Source organism: Strigops habroptila, chromosome 12, assembly GCF_004027225.2.
Source record: "Strigops habroptila isolate Jane chromosome 12, bStrHab1.2.pri, whole genome shotgun sequence".
Lineage (NCBI taxonomy): Eukaryota > Metazoa > Chordata > Aves > Psittaciformes > Psittacidae > Strigops > Strigops habroptila.
This window is the reverse complement of record NC_044288.2, coordinates 64,014-71,729: the sequence shown is the minus strand read 5'-3', so window position 1 is coordinate 71,729 and position 7,716 is coordinate 64,014. Positions and strand designations below refer to the sequence as shown.

General features: G+C 54.1%; 1 pseudogene; it reads left to right on the top strand.

Moving 5' to 3' along the window:
- The first annotated feature begins 4,636 nt into the window (after nt 1-4,636).
- LOC115616029 lies at nt 4,637-5,596 on the top strand (annotated as a pseudogene).
- The last annotated feature ends 2,120 nt before the right edge of the window (nt 5,597-7,716 follow it).

Here is a 7,716-nt window from a genome sequence, read left to right as displayed (position 1 = left end):
AAGGAGACAATTAGACCGTAGAAAGACTTGTAAGCCTTTCCTGCCTGAAGCTCAAAGCAGCAGCTTAGGGGAGAGGACTCTGAATGAACAAAGAGTGAGGGGAGGAGAGAAGCGGAGAGAAATGGTCAGGGCCTTTGTCTAGACAGCCTGCCGAAAAGAGGGCTTCAGAGCTGGCCATTGTCTCCTGGATAGGGGAAAATCTCTTAAAGATGAGAGGAATGAAGCACGTGGTGTAACAGGCAGGACAGTGGCAGTGCAGTTACAGGGGAAGATCAGCATTCCTTTGGGATCCCCCTTCTGAAAGGTCATTGGATTGGCAGAGGTCTCTTGGGAGAGAGGACAAGGACGTGTTGCACTTACCGTTGAAAGCAGCCCCGAGTGCACCCCAGGGGAGCACAGGCTGTAGAAGCTGCCTTTGGTGAGGCGTGTGCCAGCATCAGAGTCCTCTTGGGAGACATTTCTGGGCACCTAAAAGCCATAGGAAGGGTAACTCCTGCCTGGCCAAGCTAAGAGCCTGCAGTTGCGCATGAGCAGGCAAAGAGTGGATGTGTTTTCGTGCAGCTCCAGCATAGCTCTTGGCACGGTCTCCCTTAATGCTGCTCTACCCAAGGGAAGCCATTGCAGTCTGGATGGGTGGACAAACAGGAGAGTGAAGCACTTGTGCCAGCAGAAACAGCTCCAAGAGTTGGGGAGCCAGCAGGGACATCCCAAGCACAAGGAGATGCAGGTGCCTGCTCCTGGGCTGTCACCTCCACAGCCAGCAGGACACCACAAGGCGCAGCATAAGCCAGGACCCTTCTCCTGCTCCAGGATCCGCAGAGCCAACACTGCCACCATCAGTTGGGAATGTTGAGCCGCTCCTACAGGTGTTGGCAGAAGCTCCAAGGGCAGCTCAGCATTGTGGAATATCCGGTGGGTTTCCACTGGCATTGCCAGAGCGCGCCAGGACCAATGCATGACATGGACAGCCGGGTTTGCTGAGACTCCCTGATTCCCATTCATGAGCTGATCCATTGATTGGAGAGCCCAGGAGTGCTCAGGACCCGCTCACCCTTTAATAGCCCCATATGGCACATGTGAAAGTCTAATGGAGAGTGCAGACTAACAGGAGACTATCGTGGTCTGAATGAGGTCATGGCAACACTGAGTGCTGCCGTACAGGACATGCTGACACTTTATTGTGAATCGGAGCCCAAGGCAGCCAAGTGGGATGGCACAATTGATATTGCCATTGCATTGTCTCAATCCCTTTGGCAGCAGAGCGCAGGCCCCTGCTGGCAGCATGAGGAGGAAGCAGGATCCAGCAGTGGCAGCATCCAGCTGGTGGCAGTCCCTGGCCCCCAGCCTGCCCAGGCCTGGGGGAGCCCTCACTCCCCGCTCTGCAGTGACTGCCCCAGGCAGCCCTCAGCTGGCTCCAGCACAGAGCTGCTCTCCTGGGGAGCCCCCAGCTCCTGCCAGGCCACCCTGGGGCAGCTGGGGGGTCTCTCTGCCTCCCTGCACGATGGAGGGATGTGGGCAGGGGGAGGGAAGGGCAGTGCAAGGGACGGGACCACGCCAGGGAGTGTCACAGACCGGGTCACAAAGGGCCCCACTGTGACCCGCTGCCGAGGGCGTGGGGGGCAGGGTGTACAGTGCAAGCTGGACCTGGAGCTGGGATAGTCCCTGTGCCAGGAGCTCTCCTGTTCTTGGGAACCTTCTCTTCAGCTCTCTTTGCACCCAGCCTGGATGTGCTGTGCTGCCTTGGCCCTCAGTGGGCAACGGGGGCACTTGCTGGGTCTGCTGCTGCACGCCTGAAGGGAAATGGAGCTGTGACTCATTGTGCTTCACGAGGGAAGGGTTCAGAGAAGTCATCCTTGTGGGGAGAACTGAAAGGGCTTTATTAATGACCAATGGTAACTAATTAGTGACTGAAATAAATTGGAATCCAATGCTGATTAAGCAAAAATTGAATTTTATTTCAACAGTGGTTTTACAGTGATGTGAAGATGATTTAAATCATAATTCAGACGCTGTTGTAAATGATAATTCACATGATGATGTAGACAATGATTTTGCCTTCCAGCACCTAATGGGATGCCTGCAAGAAAGCTGGAGAGGATTCTTTTAAAAGGTGTGCAGTGATAGGACAAGGGGGAATGCCTTTGAACTGACAGAGAGTGGAGATGGGATGAGATCTCGGGAAGAAGTTGTTCCCTGTGAGGGTGGTGGGACCCTTGCCCAGGGTGCCCAGAGAAGCTGTGGCTGCCCCATCCCTGGCAGTGTTCAAGGTCGGGTTGGACACAGGGGCTTGGAGCAACCTGCTCTAGTGGAAGGTGTCCCTGCCCATGGCAAGGAGTTGGAACTGGATGAGCATTTTGCATGCGAATGAGCCCTGTGGTGCCAAGTTCCTGAACTGCAGGTACTGAGAGAATGAACAAGCCTCTCAAGAAACAGAAGGCACAAGATAACCCCAAGTTTCTGAGGGCACTGGAGGCCCCACTGTCCATGGAGGCCCTTGTTTTTGTTTATCTTCAGAGCGACCAAGCCCTGACCCTCAGGACCTGGTAAAGGAGATCCTTTCCACCCTGCAGCGCTCAGGGCTCTGCCTGGGGTCAGTGCAGTGTGTAGGATATGACTTGGTGGTAGCTTGTGTTGCTTTGCACACAAAGCTATGGTTTTCTGGGCATTTGGCAATGCCTGTGTATTCCCCACAACCCATCCAGCTTCTTTCATAGCCCTGCTCGCAGTCCTCAATCACCTCAGATGTCCCAGTTCCTTGCTTGCATTCTCCAGGTTGTCCCAAGACCTGATGTTCAGACCAAACTCTGTCTCTCAGCAGAGAAATGACACTGCAGAAATAAGTGTGTCTCCCAGCTGAGGGTGGAAAAATTGGTGATGACTTCAGCATGTTTCATAGCAGGCTCCCCTAGGGCCCAGGAAGCCCTGGAGGGAGCCCAGAGGGGCAGAGGCAGCGCCACCTTGGGCTCGGCCTCTGCTGCTGAGCTGGGCCGGGCTCCTGGGGCACAGAGAGATGCTGGCAAGCGGGCAGCGCTGCAGAGAGACAGCTCTGGCCAGGAGCAGGGCTGGGGCACTGCCTGCAGGCACCGAGGGCAGACCTGCGAGCCTCAGAGAGCTTAAAGGCACTTGGCAGTGGAGGATGCTGAGAGCTCCCTGCAGGAGAAACCTTGCCAGCCCTGTGCGTGGTAAGGCTCTGGGTGCAGGGCAATGCAGCTGCAGTTCCTGGAGGCATCTCCTCAAGCTGCTGCCTCGGACAGTCCATGGGATCTGTCAGGAGGACTCTCTTAGTTTCTCCTTGTAGATAAGGAGGAGGATGTGCTCCAGAGCAGGGCTTCCATCTGCACCCTGCGAGGGACAGGACAAGCCAGGTCCCTTGTCCCGGGGCTGGCTGCAGGGTGTGAATGTGGGTGTGCAGCCAGGGGTGCCCAGCGCTGTCCTTGCGAGCAGGGTCCCTGCACCCCAGGGGCTGTGTGCCGGGGCAGGGACTCTGCCGCCTGCCAAGATCAGCACTCAGCCTGCCCAGGAGCTCCCCACAGTGCTGGGGGAGAAGCTGGGGGGAAGGAACAAGCCCTGGCAGGGAAGGGAAGTGCTGGGTGGGTCAGGGCTTCTCCAATCTCCAGTCCCTCTGAGCACATTTGCAGAGGGTCCTTTCGAATGACACTGAAGCAGCATTTACCTGATAGGGAAGTACCCTGAGCTTTGATGTTTTTCACTCTTGGTTGGCAGGTTGGGCAATGGGAGCTGGGAATTTATTTCTCTGCTTTGGAGAAGGCACCGAGAGTCTTGTGAGGACTTGTCTGAGCTGCTCCTGAGCCCCTGCACAGGCAGAGATGCCCCTGGGCAGAGCCCTGCTGCTGGGAGGGGTGTGCAGGGCAGAGCTGAGCACACAGCCCATGGGATGGGCTCTGGCAGCACTGAGAGGGAGCAGAGCTGAGCACAGAGCAGCAGCTCCTCGCAGGGACAGCTCCAGGCAGCAGAGCCATGGGCAGGGAGTGGGGGGAAAGCGTAGCCCAGGCCTGGGGAGGGTGCATTGAGGCAACTCTCTTGTTGTCTGGCACTGGAGGTGGCTGCTGGCCATGCTCTGCTGGGCACAGTCCTTTGCTTCTCCACGAGAGCTCTGTGATCTGCCCTTTGAAACCATGCTCTCCTTATCTCAGCAAAGGGCAGAGATTCGTGGAGATTCTTAGGATCAATTTGTGCATGAAGGCATCTTATAGGCGGTGCAACTGTAAGCACAGGGCAAATGGGAAGAGACTGATGAACACTGCAGCTCTCCTGGCTCTGCACTAAGCTACAAACAGGTAAGACCTTTTGCCTGAAAACCTGAAACTCTTCAGAAAACCTGAGCCTCTCATGTGCATGTACTGAACTTTTAACAAAGTTGAATTTTATCTGACATCCCTTGTAAACATCAGAGCTGGACGAAGCACTGCTTGACAGAAAAGCTGACTCCCTGGCAGCACATGGGCAGAGGTCCTGCTCCTCACAGCACACTCAGCCAGCACAAACCAGAGAAAGGAAATGCATTTCAACTGGGGGGATTTCTATGAGAAATGCAGTGGATTTGCTCAGAGGAGCCTGTTGTAATTTTTCCCTTTCCTTTCCTCGTTTGAACAGGACCCGTGCCCAGAGTCAGCAGATGTCCAACGGCAGCTCCATCACCCACTTCCTCCTCCTGCCATTCGCAGACACATGGGAGCTGCAGCTCTGGCACTTCTGGCTCTTCCTGGGCATCTCCCTGGCTGCGCTCCTGGGCAACGGCCTCATCATCACCACCACAGCCTGAGACCAGCACCTCCACACCCCCATGTACTTCTTCCTGCTCAACCTCTCCCTCCTGGACCTGGGCTGCATCTCCACCACTGTCCCCAAATCCATGGCCAATTCCCTCTGGAACACCAGGGCTATCTCCTATGCAGGATGTGCTGCACAGGTCTTTCTGTTTGTCTTTTTCATTTCAGCAGAGTTTTACCTCCTCACTGTCATTTCCTATGACCGCTATGTGGCCATCTGCAAGCCCCTGCACTACGGGACCCTCCTGGGCAGCAGAGCTTGTGTCCACATGGCAGCAGCTGCCTGGGGCAGTGGGTTTCTCCATGCTGTGCTGCACACAGCCAATACATTTTCCCTGCCCTTCTGCCGAGGCAATGCTGTGGAGCAGTTCTTCTGTGAAATACCCCAGATCCTCAAGCTCTCCTGCTCACACTCCTACCTCAGGGAAGTTGGGCTTTTTTTGCTTATTGCTTGTTTATCATTTGTGTGTTTCATTTTCATTGTGGGTTCCTATGTGCAGATCTTCAGGGCTGTGCTGAGGATCCCCTCTGAGCAGGGACGCCACAAAGCCTTTTCCACGTGCCTCCCTCACCTGGCCGTGCTCTCCCTCTTTGTCAGCACTATCATTTTTGCCTACCTGAAGCCCCCCTCCATCTCTTCTCCATCTTTGGATCTGGTTATGGCAGTTCTGTACTCAGTGGTGCCTCCAGTAGTGAACCCCCTCATCTACAGCCTGAGGAACCAGGAGCTCAAGGATGCTGTGAGGAAGCTAGTGACTGGATGTGTTTCTGTAGTAATAAACTTCTGCATAGCTGGTACAATGTAGCTTATTGCAGGCACGTCCTGTCATCTGTATCTTTTGATTTTTTATTTGTGAAAATGTGTGGTCCCCTTTGTAATTAACTGTCTGCTTTACTTTTCTGCCCAAGTTGCTGTGTAAATGAGGAACTGTGCTCCTTTTGTGTTTAAATAAACCAAAGAGACCTTCACTTACTTTTTTCCCTTGAGATCTTTCCTCCAAGGCCTTTTGGAGCTGCAGGTTCCTGTGTGCAGAGGTGGAGGAGAGAAGAGTCCAGGCACAGCAGCATGTCCAGGGAGCACCAGCACTTGGTCTTCCAGGGCTATTCCCTTTCCACTTCCACATGCTCTTCATGATGGTTGTGTTGGTGTAAGGTCTGAGTGCTCTGGCTGCTTGATCACAGGCGTGTTTTGTGGCATTGCTGTGAGCTCAGGCCAGGACAGGCAAAGGGCACTTCTGTGACAGAGCTGGGCTCCAAGGCAATGTTTCAATAAAGAAAGATGATCTCCTCAGGGCAGTGCCTGAACGTTCAGGTCTTCTTTCACAGCTGCTGCCAAGAACATGCTCAGCAAAGTGCCCTGATGAGAGAAACACCAGTGACCAGCTCCAGTGTGTGCCTGTGCAGGAGTGGGGTACGAGCAGTGTCCCTGGCACAGCCAGGCCTCCTGGCACAGAACTGAAGCTCCAGCAGAGCAGGGCCTGGTCTGTGACCTTGCTTGCTGGACTGCCTTGGCAAGGTGCCCCAGGGCAATATTCACACACCAGCCCCACGAAACCACCATTCCCAGCACTGGTCTCTCCAAACCTTCAAGAAGGGACAACTCCATGGAAGGGACAACTAATGACTAGGTCAAAAGTCTGTGTTTGCAATGTACAGGTGAGATGTAAGCATGCACACAGTGTGTGGTTGGGGAGATGAATCCAGGTGAGCACAAACACCGTCAGCTATTCCTTGGGGTTCCATGAAGGTCAGTCAGACAGACAGTGTCTTGAGGTCACTTCACTTTGATAGCAACATTCCTTAGGAAGCTACCTGAATGCATCACTGGGATGTGCTTCTGTGAGCCGAGGTCCTCCTGCCCATCCCTCATGCCACAGGCCCCCAGGCAAGTTCCGAGCAGGCAACTCTCCACAGGACTGAGGTGCCTCCAGCCTCTGGCAGTGGCAGCAGGAGGCCAGAGAGGCACGCTGCTGCTGCAGTGCACGGCTCTGCATGTGCAAGGGAAGGACCTGTGCCTCTGAACACCCCTGATTGTAGGAGGCTGGGCTTAAACCAGCCTTCTACAGGAGTGCATGAGGACAACTCGGATGTGGACACCACACAGGGCCCTACCATTTCTGTGTGTGACCCCAGGAACAGCCCCCCTGTCCCAGCAGGATTCTTCTCACATGCCTTGGGCAGGCTCGTAGCAAATGCTCACATCATCCTTTCTGGATTGTGCCCTCAAATGTGTCAGAGCAATCAGAGAGGTTCTGGGGTCCTTGGAAAAGGCAGACATCAAACCTTTCTTCATGAAGGGCAAGAAGGAGGCTCCAGATAATCACAGGCTGGTCAACTCACCCCAGTCCCTGGGAAGGTGATGGACCAAATCCTCCTGCAGCCATTTTCAGGTACTTGTAGGACAAGAATGCGATTAGCAAAACTGTATGGGTAGGGGAAAGAAGGGCATGTTTTGTACCTGGACCATTGTCCCTCATAATCTCTTTGCAGCCAGTTGGTGATCTCTGGACTGAAGAAAGAGATGATGTAGTAGGTGGGAAGTGGGCTGGTGGATCAAGCCCAAATATCTCCAGTGGTAGATTCCTCCTGGTGGCCACTTACTAGTGACACCCCACAATGCAAGCAGTTGGGCCAACACCGTTGAATGTCTTTATTAACTCCCTGCCTAACATGATGGAGTGCCTTTTCAGCTCCTTGGTGGATGCCAGCAGAAAAGGGAGAGCCTTTGAATGATCTCACCTGGTTAACCCTGCCTTGAGCAGGGTAGCGAGACAAGATAATGTTCAAGGGTCTCTTCCAATCTGAGTTATTCCAAGATTCAATGAATCTTTTCCTTGGAGAGCTTGCTGAAGACACAATAGGCAGAGGAAGAAGGAAGAGCAGAAAGGCAGATGTAGAGCTAGAAAATGCAGCAGGATAAATACAG